This window comes from Cervus elaphus, chromosome 4, assembly GCF_910594005.1.
Source record: "Cervus elaphus chromosome 4, mCerEla1.1, whole genome shotgun sequence".
Taxonomy (NCBI): domain Eukaryota; kingdom Metazoa; phylum Chordata; class Mammalia; order Artiodactyla; family Cervidae; genus Cervus; species Cervus elaphus.
Window position 1 is genome coordinate 717,837 of NC_057818.1, and position 16,113 is coordinate 733,949.

Below are 16,113 nucleotides of genomic sequence, written 5' to 3' on the forward strand. Positions count from 1 at the left end.
ACACATGTGTTTGTTCAGCGAAGTCAGGACTCCTGCCTAGTTGCGAGGGACAAATCGAGATTCACCTCGAGGCTTGGCAGGGCAATTGGGACGCCTCTCCAGCTGCGGCGGGAGACCAAGGGTCCCATTCCACGTGCCACAGAAATCCTGGGACTCCTATCAAGTTTCACGAGGAGTCAGGCATCGTCTCCTTTGGAGGCACTGATTTCCGCGTACCTCTGGAATTTTCAAAGGATGTGAGGCCTCTGGTCGCGATGAGGTGGGGAACTTGGTCTTTCTCTGTGTTCTCCGCAGGGGATTCAGACATCCTTTCGTCCTGGGAGATGCAAGACGAGCCTGCATTGAAGTCACTGCAGGGATATCCGGCCTTATTTCGAGTCAGGGCATCGGGGTGTCCATTCCACCTGAGGCCGCAAACTCAGGGTCCTTCTCACATACCTAGAGCTGCGAGAAGCCTCCTTTGAGGTGCTTCTGGTAAGGTGTTATTCCCCTGGAGTTGAAGCCAGGGCCTAACCTCTCATCTCGAGTTGAGTTTTGGTACACGGAGCTCTTTCATGTTGCTACAGTGACCTCAGGATCCCTCTATCCTTGAAACAGTATTCTTGGGATTTCTCTGGAGTGCCATGAAGGAAATCAAGGCTCCTTTCATGTGTGATGTGCAACACGGAATTGCTCTGCACGCAGTGCAGGGAAATCGGGCATTATCTCGCGGCGTGGGAGTAGTCTCATGGTTTTTCTCGAGTTGCGGCCGGAACCTGGGGTATATTCTCGAGTTACCACTGGGAGGACATTCCACACACGTGTTTGTTCAGCAACGTCAGGACTCCTGCCTAGTTGTGAGGGACAATTCGGGATTCTCCTTGAGGCTTGGAAGGGCAATTGGGACGCCTCTCCAGCTGAGGCGGGAGACCAAGGGTCCCTTTCCACGTGCCACAGGAATCCTGGGACTCCTATCAAGTTTCAAGAGGAGTCAGGCATCGTCTGCTTTGGAGGCAGTGATCTCCGCATCCCTCTGGAGATTTCAAAGGATGTGAGGCCTCCGGTCGCGATGAGGTGGGGAACTAGGTCTTTCTCTGTGGTCTCCACAGGGGTTCAGATATCCTTTCGTCTTGGGAGATGCAAGATGAGCCTGCATTCAAGTCACTGCAGGGATATCCGGCCTTATTTCGAGTCAGGGCATCTCGGTGTCCATTCCACTTGAGGCCGCAAACTCAGGGTCCCTCTCACATACCTAGAGCTGAGAGAAGCCTTCTCTTGAGGTGCTTGTGGTAAGGTGGTATTCCTCTGGAGTCGAAGCCAGGGACTAATCTCTCATCTCGAGTTGATTTCTCGTCCACGGAGCTCTTTCATGTTGCTACAGTGACCTCAGGATCCCTCTAGCCTTGAAACAGTATTCTTGGGATTTCTCTGGAGTGCCATCAAGGAAATCAAGGCTCCTTTCCTGTGTGATGTGCAACACGGACTTGCTCTGCATGCAGTGCAGAAGAATCGGGCCTCATCTCGCGGCGAGGGGGAAGTCTCATGGTTTTTCTCGAGTTGCGGCGGGAACCTGGGGTATATTCTTGAGTTACGACGGGGATGGCCCTTCCACACACGTTTTTGTTCAGCGACGTAAGGACTCCTGCCTAGTTGCGAGGGACAACTCGGGATTCTCCTCGAGGCTTGGCAGGGCAATTGGGACGCCTCTCCAGCTGAGGCGCGAGACCAAGGGTCCCTTTCCACGTGCCACAGGAATCCTGGGACTCCTATCAAGTTTCACGAGGAGGCAGGCATCGTCTCCTTTGGAGGCACTGATCTCCGCGTCCCTCTGGAGTTTTCCAAGGATGTGAGGCCTCCGGTCGCGATGAGGTGGGGAACTAGGTCTTTCTCTGTGGTCTCCACAGGGGATTCAGACATCCTTTCGTCTTGGGAGATGCAAGACGAGCCTGCATTCAAGTCACTGCAGGGAAATTCAGCCTTATTTCGAGTCAGGGCATCGCAGTGTCCATTCCACTTGAGGCCGCAAACTCAGGGTCCTTCTCACATACCTAGAGCTGAGAGAAGCCTCCTTTGAGGTGCTTGTGGTAAGGTGGTATTCCTCTGGAGTCGAAGCCAGGGACTACCTTCATCTCGAGTTGATTTCTGGTCCACGGAGCTCTTTCGTGTTGCTACAGTGACCTCAGGATCCCTCTAGCCTTGAAACAGTGTTCTTGGGGTTTCTCTGGAGTGCCATCAAGGAAATAAAGGCTCCTTTCCTGTGTAATGTGCAACACGGAATTGCTCTCAATGCCGTGCAGGGGAATCGGGCCTCATCTCGCGGCGAGGGGGAAGTCTCATGGTTTTTCTCGAGTTGCGGTGGGAACCTGGGGTATATTCTCGAGTTACGGCGGGGATGGCCCTTCCACACACGTGTTTGTTCAGCGACGTCAGGACTCCTGCCTAGTTGCGAGGGACAACTCGGGACTCTCCTCGAGGCTTGGCAGGGCAATGGGACGCCTCTCCAGCTGAGTCGGGACACCAAGGTCCCTTTCCACGTGCCACAGGAATCCTGGGACTCCTATCAAGTTTCACGAGGAGTCAGGCATCGTCTCCTTTGGAGGCACTGATCTCTGCGTATCTCTGGAATTTTCAAGGGATGTGAGGCCTCTGGTCGCGATGAGGTGGTTAACTAGGACTTTCTCTGTGGTTTCCACAGGGGATTCAGACATCCTTTCGTCTTGGGAGATGCAAGTCGCGCCTGCATTCAAGTCACTGCAGGGATATCCGGCCTTATTTCGAGTCAGGGCATCTCGGTGTCCATTCCACTTGAGGCTGCAAACTCAGGGTCCCTCTCACATACCTAGAGCTGAGAGAAGCCTCCTTTGAGGTGCTTGTGGTAAGGTGGTATTCCTCTGGAGTCGAAGCCAGGGACTAATCTCTCATCTCGAGTTGATTTCTGGTCCACGGAGCTCTTTCGTGTTGCTACAGTGACCTCAGGATCCCTCTAGCCTTGAAACAGTGTTCCTGGGGTTTCTCTGGAGTGCCATGAAGGAAATCAAGGATCCTTTCATGTGTGATGTGCAACACGGAATTGCTCTGCACGCAGTGAAGTGGAATCGGGCCTCATCTCACGGTGTGGGAGAAGTCTCATGGTTTTTCTCGAGTTGCGGCGGGAACCTGTGGTATATTCTCGAGTTACGACGGGGAGGGCCATTCCACACACGTGTTTGTTCAGCAACGTCAGGACTCCTGCCTAGTTGCGAGGGACAACTCGGGATTCTCCTTGAGGCTTGGCAGGGCAATTGGGACGCCTCTCCAGCTGAGGCGGGAGACCAAGGGTCCCTTTCCACGTGCCACAGGAATCCTGGGACTCCTATCAAGTTTCAAGAGGAGTCAGGCATCGTCTCCTTTGGAGGCACTGATCTCCGCGTACCGCTGGAGTTTTCAAAGGATGTGAGGCCTCCGGTCGCGATGAGGTGGGGAACTAGGTCTTTCTCTGTGGTCTCCACAGGGGATTCAGACATCCTTTCGTCTTGGGAGATGCAAGATGAGCCTGCATTCAAGTCACTGCAGGGATATCCGGCCTTATTTCGAGTCAGGGCATCTCGGTGTCCATTCCACTTGAGGCCGCAAACTCAGGGTCCCTCTCACATACCTAGAGCTGAGAGAAGCCTCCTTTGAGGTGCTTGTGGTAAGGTGGTATTCCTCTGGAGTCGAAGCCAGGGACTAATCTCTCATCTCGAGTTGATTTCTGGTCCATGGAGCTCTTTCGTGTTGCTACAGTTACCTCAGGATCCCTCTAGCCTTGAAACAGTGTTCTTGGGGTTTCTCTGGAGTGCCATGAAGGAAATCAAGGATCCTTTCATGTGTGATGTGCAACACGGAATTGCTCTGCACGCAGTGCAGGGGAATCGGGCCTCATCTCGCGGCGTGGGAGAAGTCTCATGGTTTTTCTCGAGTTGCGGCGGGAACCTGGGGTATATTCTCGAGTTACGACGGGGATGGCCCTTCCACACATGTGTTTGTTCAGCGACGTCAGGACTCCTGCCTACTTGCGAAGGACAACTCGGGATTCTCCTCGAGGCTTGGCAGGGCAATTGGGACGCCTCTCCAGCTGAGGCGCGAGACCAAGGGTCCCTTTCCACGTGCCACAGGAATCCTGGGACTCCTATCAAGTTTCTCGAGGAGTCAGGCATCGTCTCCTTTGGAGGCACTGATCTCCGCGTACCGCTGGAGTTTTCAAAGGATGTGAGGCCTCCGGTCGCGATGAGGTGGGGAACTAGGTCTTTCTCTGTGGTCTCCACAGGGGATTCAGACATCCTTTCGTCTTGGGAGATGCAAGACGAGCCTGCATTCAAGTCACTGCAGGGATATCCGGCCTTATTTCGAGTCAGGGCATCTCAGTGTCCATTCCAATTGAGGCCGCAAACTCAGGGTCCCTCTCACATACCTAGAGCTTTGAGAAGCCTCCTTTGAGGTGCTTATGGTAAGGTGGTATTCCTCTGGAGTCGAAGCCAGGGACTAATCTCTCATCTCGAGTTGATTTCTGGTCCACGGAGCTCTTTCGTGTTGCTACAGTGACCTCAGGATCCCTCTAGCCTTGAAACAGTGTTCCTGGGGTTTCTCTGGTGTGCCATGAAGGAAATCAAGGATCCTTTCATGTGTGATGTGCAACACGGAATTGCTCTGTACGCAGTGGGGGGAATCGGGTCTCATCTCGCGGTGTGGGAGAAGTCTCATGGTTTTTCTCGAGTTGCGGCGGGAACCTGTGGTATATTCTCGAGTTACCACTGGGAGGGTCATTCCACACACGTGTTTGTTCAGCAACGTCAGGACTCCTGCCTAGTTGTGAGGGACAATTCGGGATTCTCCTTGAGGCTTGGCAGGGCAATTGGGACGCCTCTCCAGCTGAGGCGGGAGACCAAGGGTCCCTTTCCACGTGCCACAGGAATCCTGGGACTCCTATCAAGTTTCAAGAGGAGTCAGGCATCGTCTACTTTGGAGGCACTAATCTCCGCGTACCGCTGGAGTTTTCAAAGGATGTGAGGCCTCCGGTCGCGATGAGGTGGGGAACTAGGTCTTTCTCTGTGGTCTCCACAGGGGATTCAGACATCCTTTCGTCTTGGGAGATGCAAGATGAGCCTGCATTCAAGTCACTGCAGGGATATCCGGCCTTATTTCGAGTCAGGGCATCTCGGTGTCCATTCCACTTGAGGCCGCAAACTCAGGGTCCCTCTCACATACTTAGAGCTGAGAGAAGCCTCCTCTTGAGGTGCTTGTGGTAAGGTGGTATTCCTCTGGAGTCGAAGCCAGGGACTAATCTCTCATCTCGAGTTGATTTCTGGTCCACAGAGCTCTTTCGTGTTGCTACAGTGACCTCAGGATCCCTCTAGCCTTGAAACAGTGTTCTTGGGGTTTCTCTGGAGTACCATGAAGGAAATCAAGGCTCCTTTCCTGTGTGATGTGCAACACGAAATTGCTCTGCACGCAGTGCAGGGGAATCGGGCCTCATCTCGCGGCGAGGGGGAAGTCTCATGGTTTTTCTCGAGTTGCGGCGGGAACCTGGGGTAAATTCTCGAGTTACGGCGGGGATGGCCCTTCCACACACGTGTTTGTTCAGCGAAGTCAGGACTCCTGCCTAGTTGCGAGGGACAAATCGAGATTCACCTCGAGGCTTGGCAGGGCAATTGGGACGCCTCTCCAGCTGAGGCGGGAGACCAAGGGTCCCATTCCACGTGCCACAGAAATCCTGGGACTCCTATCAAGTTTCACGAGGAGGCAGGCATCGTCTCCTTTGGAGGCACTGATCTCTGCGTATCTCTGGAATTTTCAAAGGATGTGAGGCCTCTGGTCGCGATGAGGTGGTTAACTAGGACTTTCTCTGTGGTTTCCACAGGGGATTCAGACATCCTTTCGTCTTGGGAGATGCAAGACGCGCCTGCATTCAAGTCACTGCAGGGATATCCGGCCTTATTTCGAGTCAGGGCATCGCGGTGTCCATTCCACTTGAGGCTGCAAACTCAGGGTCCCTCTCACATACCTAGAGCTGAGAGAAGCCTCCTCTTGAGGTGCTTGTGGTAAGGTGGCATTTCTCTGGAGTCGAAGCCAGGAACTAACCTCTCATCTCGAGTTGATTCTTGGTCCATGGAGCTCTTTCGTGTTGCTACAGTGACCTCAGGATCCCTCTAGCCTTGAAACAGTGTTCTTGGGGTTTCTCTGGAGTACCATGAAGGAAATCAAGGCTCCTTTCCTGTGTGATGTGCAACACGGAATTGCTCTGCACGCAGTGCAGGGGAATCGGGCCTCATCTCGCGGCGAGGGGGAAGTCTCATGGTTTTTCTCGAGTTGCGGCGGGAACCTGGGGTAAATTCTCGAGTTACGGCGGGGATGGCCCTTCCACACATGTGTTTGTTCAGCGAAGTCAGGACTCCTGCCTAGTTGCGAGGGACAAATCGAGATTCACCTCGAGGCTTGGCAGGGCAATTGGGACGCCTCTCCAGCTGCGGCGGGAGACCAAGGGTCCCATTCCACGTGCCACAGAAATCCTGGGACTCCTATCAAGTTTCACGAGGAGTCAGGCATCGTCTCCTTTGGAGGCACTGATTTCCGCGTACCTCTGGAATTTTCAAAGGATGTGAGGCCTCTGGTCGCGATGAGGTGGGGAACTTGGTCTTTCTCTGTGTTCTCCGCAGGGGATTCAGACATCCTTTCGTCCTGGGAGATGCAAGACGAGCCTGCATTGAAGTCACTGCAGGGATATCCGGCCTTATTTCGAGTCAGGGCATCGGGGTGTCCATTCCACCTGAGGCCGCAAACTCAGGGTCCTTCTCACATACCTAGAGCTGCGAGAAGCCTCCTTTGAGGTGCTTCTGGTAAGGTGTTATTCCCCTGGAGTTGAAGCCAGGGCCTAACCTCTCATCTCGAGTTGAGTTTTGGTACACGGAGCTCTTTCATGTTGCTACAGTGACCTCAGGATCCCTCTATCCTTGAAACAGTATTCTTGGGATTTCTCTGGAGTGCCATGAAGGAAATCAAGGCTCCTTTCATGTGTGATGTGCAACACGGAATTGCTCTGCACGCAGTGCAGGGAAATCGGGCATTATCTCGCGGCGTGGGAGTAGTCTCATGGTTTTTCTCGAGTTGCGGCCGGAACCTGGGGTATATTCTCGAGTTACCACTGGGAGGACATTCCACACACGTGTTTGTTCAGCAACGTCAGGACTCCTGCCTAGTTGTGAGGGACAATTCGGGATTCTCCTTGAGGCTTGGAAGGGCAATTGGGACGCCTCTCCAGCTGAGGCGGGAGACCAAGGGTCCCTTTCCACGTGCCACAGGAATCCTGGGACTCCTATCAAGTTTCAAGAGGAGTCAGGCATCGTCTGCTTTGGAGGCAGTGATCTCCGCATCCCTCTGGAGTTTTCAAAGGATGTGAGGCCTCCGGTCGCGATGAGGTGGGGAACTAGGTCTTTCTCTGTGGTCTCCACAGGGGTTCAGATATCCTTTCGTCTTGGGAGATGCAAGATGAGCCTGCATTCAAGTCACTGCAGGGATATCCGGCCTTATTTCGAGTCAGGGCATCTCGGTGTCCATTCCACTTGAGGCCGCAAACTCAGGGTCCCTCTCACATACCTAGAGCTGAGAGAAGCCTTCTCTTGAGGTGCTTGTGGTAAGGTGGTATTCCTCTGGAGTCGAAGCCAGGGACTAATCTCTCATCTCGAGTTGATTTCTCGTCCACGGAGCTCTTTCATGTTGCTACAGTGACCTCAGGATCCCTCTAGCCTTGAAACAGTATTCTTGGGATTTCTCTGGAGTGCCATCAAGGAAATCAAGGCTCCTTTCCTGTGTGATGTGCAACACGGACTTGCTCTGCATGCAGTGCAGAAGAATCGGGCCTCATCTCGCGGCGAGGGGGAAGTCTCATGGTTTTTCTCGAGTTGCGGCGGGAACCTGGGGTATATTCTTGAGTTACGACGGGGATGGCCCTTCCACACACGTTTTTGTTCAGCGACGTAAGGACTCCTGCCTAGTTGCGAGGGACAACTCGGGATTCTCCTCGAGGCTTGGCAGGGCAATTGGGACGCCTCTCCAGCTGAGGCGGGAGACCAAGGGTCCCTTTCCACGTGCCACAGGAATCCTGGGACTCCTATCAAGTTTCACGAGGAGGCAGGCATCGTCTCCTTTGGAGGCACTGATCTCCGCGTCCCTCTGGAGTTTTCCAAGGATGTGAGGCCTCCGGTCGCGATGAGGTGGGGAACTAGGTCTTTCTCTGTGGTCTCCACAGGGGATTCAGACATCCTTTCGTCTTGGGAGATGCAAGACGAGCCTGCATTCAAGTCACTGCAGGGAAATTCAGCCTTATTTCGAGTCAGGGCATCGCAGTGTCCATTCCACTTGAGGCCGCAAACTCAGGGTCCTTCTCACATACCTAGAGCTGAGAGAAGCCTCCTTTGAGGTGCTTGTGGTAAGGTGGTATTCCTCTGGAGTCGAAGCCAGGGACTACCTTCATCTCGAGTTGATTTCTGGTCCACGGAGCTCTTTCGTGTTGCTACAGTGACCTCAGGATCCCTCTAGCCTTGAAACAGTGTTCTTGGGGTTTCTCTGGAGTGCCATCAAGGAAATAAAGGCTCCTTTCCTGTGTAATGTGCAACACGGAATTGCTCTCAATGCCGTGCAGGGGAATCGGGCCTCATCTCGCGGCGAGGGGGAAGTCTCATGGTTTTTCTCGAGTTGCGGCGGGAACCTGGGGTATATTCTCGAGTTACGGCGGGGATGGCCCTTCCACACACGTGTTTGTTCAGCGACGTCAGGACTCCTGCCTAGTTGCGAGGGACAACTCGGGACTCTCCTCGAGGCTTGGCAGGGCAATGGGACGCCTCTCCAGCTGAGTCGGGACACCAAGGTCCCTTTCCACGTGCCACAAGATTCCTGGGACTCCTATCAAGTTTCACGAGGAGTCAGGCATCGTCTCCTTTGGAGGCACTGATCTCTGCGTATCTCTGAAATTTTCAAGGGATGTGAGGCCTCTGGTCGCGATGAGGTGGTTAACTAGGACTTTCTCTGTGGTTTCCACAGGGGATTCAGACATCCTTTCGTCTTGGGAGATGCAAGTCGCGCCTGCATTCAAGTCACTGCAGGGATATCCGGCCTTATTTCGAGTCAGGGCATCTCGGTGTCCATTCCACTTGAGGCTGCAAACTCAGGGTCCCTCTCACATACCTAGAGCTGAGAGAAGCCTCCTTTGAGGTGCTTGTGGTAAGGTGGTATTCCTCTGGAGTCGAAGCCAGGGACTAATCTCTCATCTCGAGTTGATTTCTGGTCCACGGAGCTCTTTCGTGTTGCTACAGTGACCTCAGGATCCCTCTAGCCTTGAAACAGTGTTCCTGGGGTTTCTCTGGAGTGCCATGAAGGAAATCAAGGATCCTTTCATGTGTGATGTGCAACACGGAATTGCTCTGCACGCAGTGAAGTGGAATCGGGCCTCATCTCACGGTGTGGGAGAAGTCTCATGGTTTTTCTCGAGTTGCGGCGGGAACCTGTGGTATATTCTCGAGTTACGACGGGGAGGGCCATTCCACACACGTGTTTGTTCAGCAACGTCAGGACTCCTGCCTAGTTGCGAGGGACAACTCGGGATTCTCCTTGAGGCTTGGCAGGGCAATTGGGACGCCTCTCCAGCTGAGGCGGGAGACCAAGGGTCCCTTTCCACGTGCCACAGGAATCCTGGGACTCCTATCAAGTTTCAAGAGGAGTCAGGCATCGTCTCCTTTGGAGGCACTGATCTCCGCGTACCGCTGGAGTTTTCAAAGGATGTGAGGCCTCCGGTCGCGATGAGGTGGGGAACTAGGTCTTTCTCTGTGGTCTCCACAGGGGATTCAGACATCCTTTCGTCTTGGGAGATGCAAGAAGAGCCTGCATTCAAGTCACTGCAGGGATATCCGGCCTTATTTCGAGTCAGGGCATCTCGGTGTCCATTCCACTTGAGGCCGCAAACTCAGGGTCCCTCTCACATACTTACAGCTGAGAGAAGCCTCCTTTGAGGTGCTTGTGGTAAGGTGGTATTCCTCTGGAGTCGAAGCCAGGGACTAATCTCTCATCTCGAGTTGATTTCTGGTCCACGGAGCTCTTTCGTGTTGCTACAGTTACCTCAGGATCCCTCTAGCCTTGAAACAGTGTTCTTGGGGTTTCTCTGGAGTGCCATGAAGGAAATCAAGGATCCTTTCATGTGTGATGTGCAACACGGAATTGCTCTGCACGCAGTGCAGGGGAATCGGGCCTCATCTCGCGGCGTGGGAGAAGTCTCATGGTTTTTCTCGAGTTGCGGCGGGAACCTGGGGTATATTCTCGAGTTACGACGGGGATGGACCTTCCACACATGTGTTTGTTCAGCGAAGTCAGGACTCCTGCCTACTTGCGAAGGACAACTCGGGATTCTCCTCGAGGCTTGGCAGGGCAATTGGGACGCCTCTCCAGCTGAGGCGCGAGACCAAGGGTCCCTTTCCACGTGCCACAGGAATCCTGGGACTCCTATCAAGTTTCTCGAGGAGTCAGGCATCGTCTCCTTTGGAGGCACTGATCTCCGCGTACCGCTGGAGTTTTCAAAGGATGTGAGGCCTCCGGTCGCGATGAGGTGGGGAACTAGGTCTTTCTCTGTGGTCTCCACAGGGGATTCAGACATCCTTTCGTCTTGGGAGATGCAAGACGAGCCTGCATTGAAGTCACTGCAGGGATATCCGGCCTTATTTCGAGTCAGGGCATCTCAGTGTCCATTCCACTTGAGGCCGCAAACTCAGGGTCCCTCTCACATACCTAGAGCTTTGAGAAGCCTCCTTTGAGGTGCTTATGGTAAGGTGGTATTCCTCTGGAGTCGAAGCCAGGGACTAATCTCTCATCTCGAGTTGATTTCTGGTCCACGGAGCTCTTTCGTGTTGCTACAGTGACCTCAGGATCCCTCTAGCCTTGAAACAGTGTTCCTGGGGTTTCTCTGGTGTGCCATGAAGGAAATCAAGGATCCTTTCATGTGTGATGTGCAACACGGAATTGCTCTGCACGCAGTGGGGGGAATCGGGTCTCATCTCGGGGTGTGGGAGAAGTCTCATGGTTTTTCTCGAGTTGCGGCGGGAACCTGTGGTATATTCTCGAGTTACCACCGGGAGGGTCATTCCACACACGTGTTTGTTCAGCAACGTCAGGACTCCTGCCTAGTTGTGAGGGACAATTCGGGATTCTCCTTGAGGCTTGGCAGGGCAATTGGGACGCCTCTCCAGCTGAGGCGGGAGACCAAGGGTCCCTTTCCACGTGCCACAGGAATCCTGGGACTCCTATCAAGTTTCAAGAGGAGTCAGGCATCGTCTACTTTGGAGGCACTAATCTCCGCGTACCGCTGGAGTTTTCAAAGGATGTGAGGCCTCCGGTCGCGATGAGGTGGGGAACTAGGTCTTTCTCTGTGGTCTCCACAGGGGATTCAGACATCCTTTCGTCTTGGGAGATGCAAGATGAGCCTGCATTCAAGTCACTGCAGGGATATCCGGCCTTATTTCGAGTCAGGGCATCTCGGTGTCCATTCCACTTGAGGCCGCAAACTCAGGGTCCCTCTCACATACTTAGAGCTGAGAGAAGCCTCCTCTTGAGGTGCTTGTGGTAAGGTGGTATTCCTCTGGAGTCGAAGCCAGGGACTAATCTCTCATCTCGAGTTGATTTCTGGTCCACAGAGCTCTTTCGTGTTGCTACAGTGACCTCAGGATCCCTCTAGCCTTGAAACAGTGTTCTTGGGGTTTCTCTGGAGTACCATGAAGGAAATCAAGGCTCCTTTCCTGTGTGATGTGCAACACGAAATTGCTCTGCACGCAGTGCAGGGGAATCGGGCCTCATCTCGCGGCGAGGGGGAAGTCTCATGGTTTTTCTCGAGTTGCGGCGGGAACCTGGGGTAAATTCTCGAGTTACGGCGGGGATGGCCCTTCCACACACGTGTTTGTTCAGCGAAGTCAGGACTCCTGCCTAGTTGCGAGGGACAAATCGAGATTCACCTCGAGGCTTGGCAGGGCAATTGGGACGCCTCTCCAGCTGAGGCGGGAGACCAAGGGTCCCATTCCACGTGCCACAGAAATCCTGGGACTCCTATCAAGTTTCACGAGGAGGCAGGCATCGTCTCCTTTGGAGGCACTGATCTCTGCGTATCTCTGGAATTTTCAAAGGATGTGAGGCCTCTGGTCGCGATGAGGTGGTTAACTAGGACTTTCTCTGTGGTTTCCACAGGGGATTCAGACATCCTTTCGTCTTGGGAGATGCAAGACGCGCCTGCATTCAAGTCACTGCAGGGATATCCGGCCTTATTTCGAGTCAGGGCATCGCGGTGTCCATTCCACTTGAGGCTGCAAACTCAGGGTCCCTCTCACATACCTAGAGCTGAGAGAAGCCTCCTCTTGAGGTGCTTGTGGTAAGGTGGCATTTCTCTGGAGTCGAAGCCAGGAACTAACCTCTCATCTCGAGTTGATTCTTGGTCCATGGAGCTCTTTCGTGTTGCTACAGTGACCTCAGGATCCCTCTAGCCTTGAAACAGTGTTCTTGGGGTTTCTCTGGAGTACCATGAAGGAAATCAAGGCTCCTTTCCTGTGTGATGTGCAACACGGAATTGCTCTGCACGCAGTGCAGGGGAATCGGGCCTCATCTCGCGGCGAGGGGGAAGTCTCATGGTTTTTCTCGAGTTGCGGCGGGAACCTGGGGTAAATTCTCGAGTTACGGCGGGGATGGCCCTTCCACACATGTGTTTGTTCAGCGAAGTCAGGACTCCTGCCTAGTTGCGAGGGACAAATCGAGATTCACCTCGAGGCTTGGCAGGGCAATTGGGACGCCTCTCCAGCTGCGGCGGGAGACCAAGGGTCCCATTCCACGTGCCACAGAAATCCTGGGACTCCTATCAAGTTTCACGAGGAGTCAGGCATCGTCTCCTTTGGAGGCACTGATTTCCGCGTACCTCTGGAATTTTCAAAGGATGTGAGGCCTCTGGTCGCGATGAGGTGGGGAACTTGGTCTTTCTCTGTGTTCTCCGCAGGGGATTCAGACATCCTTTCGTCCTGGGAGATGCAAGACGAGCCTGCATTGAAGTCACTGCAGGGATATCCGGCCTTATTTCGAGTCAGGGCATCGGGGTGTCCATTCCACCTGAGGCCGCAAACTCAGGGTCCTTCTCACATACCTAGAGCTGCGAGAAGCCTCCTTTGAGGTGCTTCTGGTAAGGTGTTATTCCCCTGGAGTTGAAGCCAGGGCCTAACCTCTCATCTCGAGTTGAGTTTTGGTACACGGAGCTCTTTCATGTTGCTACAGTGACCTCAGGATCCCTCTATCCTTGAAACAGTATTCTTGGGATTTCTCTGGAGTGCCATGAAGGAAATCAAGGCTCCTTTCATGTGTGATGTGCAACACGGAATTGCTCTGCACGCAGTGCAGGGAAATCGGGCATTATCTCGCGGCGTGGGAGTAGTCTCATGGTTTTTCTCGAGTTGCGGCCGGAACCTGGGGTATATTCTCGAGTTACCACTGGGAGGACATTCCACACACGTGTTTGTTCAGCAACGTCAGGACTCCTGCCTAGTTGTGAGGGACAATTCGGGATTCTCCTTGAGGCTTGGAAGGGCATTTGGGACGCCTCTCCAGCTGAGGCGGGAGACCAAGGGTCCCTTTCCACGTGCCACAGGAATCCTGGGACTCCTATCAAGTTTCAAGAGGAGTCAGGCATCGTCTGCTTTGGAGGCAGTGATCTCCGCATCCCTCTGGAGTTTTCAAAGGATGTGAGGCCTCTGGTCGCGATGAGGTGGGGAACTAGGTCTTTCTCTGTGGTCTCCACAGGGGTTCAGATATCCTTTCGTCTTGGGAGATGCAAGATGAGCCTGCATTCAAGTCACTGCAGGGATATCCGGCCTTATTTCGAGTCAGGGCATCTCGGTGTCCATTCCACTTGAGGCCGCAAACTCAGGGTCCCTCTCACATACCTAGAGCTGAGAGAAGCCTTCTCTTGAGGTGCTTGTGGTAAGGTGGTATTCCTCTGGAGTCGAAGCCAGGGACTAATCTCTCATCTCGAGTTGATTTCTCGTCCACGGAGCTCTTTCATGTTGCTACAGTGACCTCAGGATCCCTCTAGCCTTGAAACAGTATTCTTGGGATTTCTCTGGAGTGCCATCAAGGAAATCAAGGCTCCTTTCCTGTGTGATGTGCAACACGGACTTGCTCTGCATGCAGTGCAGAAGAATCGGGCCTCATCTCGCGGCGAGGGGGAAGTCTCATGGTTTTTCTCGAGTTGCGGCGGGAACCTGGGGTATATTCTTGAGTTACGACGGGGATGGCCCTTCCACACACGTTTTTGTTCAGCGACGTAAGGACTCCTGCCTAGTTGCGAGGGACAACTCGGGATTCTCCTCGAGGCTTGGCAGGGCAATTGGGACGCCTCTCCAGCTGAGGCGGGAGACCAAGGGTCCCTTTCCACGTGCCACAGGAATCCTGGGAATCCTATCAAGTTTCACGAGGAGGCAGGCATCGTCTCCTTTGGAGGCACTGATCTCCGCGTCCCTCTGGAGTTTTCCAAGGATGTGAGGCCTCCGGTCGCGATGAGGTGGGGAACTAGGTCTTTCTCTGTGGTCTCCACAGGGGATTCAGACATCCTTTCGTCTTGGGAGATGCAAGACGAGCCTGCATTCAAGTCACTGCAGGGAAATTCAGCCTTATTTCGAGTCAGGGCATCGCAGTGTCCATTCCACTTGAGGCCGCAAACTCAGGGTCCTTCTCACATACCTAGAGCTGAGAGAAGCCTCCTTTGAGGTGCTTGTGGTAAGGTGGTATTCCTCTGGAGTCGAAGCCAGGGACTACCTTCATCTCGAGTTGATTTCTGGTCCACGGAGCTCTTTCGTGTTGCTACAGTGACCTCAGGATCCCTCTAGCCTTGAAACAGTGTTCTTGGGGTTTCTCTGGAGTGCCATCAAGGAAATAAAGGCTCCTTTCCTGTGTAATGTGCAACACGGAATTGCTCTCAATGCCGTGCAGGGGAATCGGGCCTCATCTCACGGTGTGGGAGAAGTCTCGTGGTTTTTCTCGAGTTGCGGCGGGAACCTGTGGTATATTCTCGAGTTACGACGGGGAGGGCCATTCCACACACGTGTTTGTTCAGCAACGTCAGGACTCCTGCCTAGTTGCGAGGGACAACTCGGGATTCTCCTTGAGGCTTGGCAGGGCAATTGGGACGCCTCTCCAGCTGAGGCGGGAGACCAAGGGTCCCTTTCCACGTGCCACAGGAATCCTGGGACTCCTATCAAGTTTCAAGAGGAGTCAGGCATCGTCTCCTTTGGAGGCACTGATCTCCGCGTACCGCTGGAGTTTTCAAAGGATGTGAGGCCTCCGGTCGCGATGAGGTGGGGAACTAGGTCTTTCTCTGTGGTCTCCACAGGGGATTCAGACATCCTTTCGTCTTGGGAGATGCAAGATGAGCCTGCATTCAAGTCACTGCAGGGATATCCGGCCTTATTTCGAGTCAGGGCATCTCGGTGTCCATTCCACTTGAGGCCGCAAACTCAGGGTCCCTCTCACATACTTACAGCTGAGAGAAGCCTCCTTTGAGGTGCTTGTGGTAAGGTGGTATTCCTCTGGAGTCGAAGCCAGGGACTAATCTCTCATCTCGAGTTGATTTCTGGTCCACGGAGCTCTTTCGTGTTGCTACAGTTACCTCAGGATCCCTCTAGCCTTGAAACAGTGTTCTTGGGGTTTCTCTGGAGTGCCATGAAGGAAATCAAGGATCCTTTCATGTGTGATGTGCAACACGGAATTGCTCTGCACGCAGTGCAGGGGAATCGGGCCTCATCTCGCGGCGTGGGAGAAGTCTCATGGTTTTTCTCGAGTTGCGGCGGGAACCTGGGGTATATTCTCGAGTTACGACGGGGATGGACCTTCCACACATGTGTTTGTTCAGCGAAGTCAGGACTCCTGCCTACTTGCGAAGGACAACTCGGGATTCTCCTCGAGGCTTGGCAGGGCAATTGGGACGCCTCTCCAGCTGAGGCGCGAGACCAAGGGTCCCTTTCCACGTGCCACAGGAATCCTGGGACTCCTATCAAGTTTCTCGAGGAGTCAGGCATCGTCTCCTTTGGAGGCACTGATCTCCGCGTACCGCTGGAG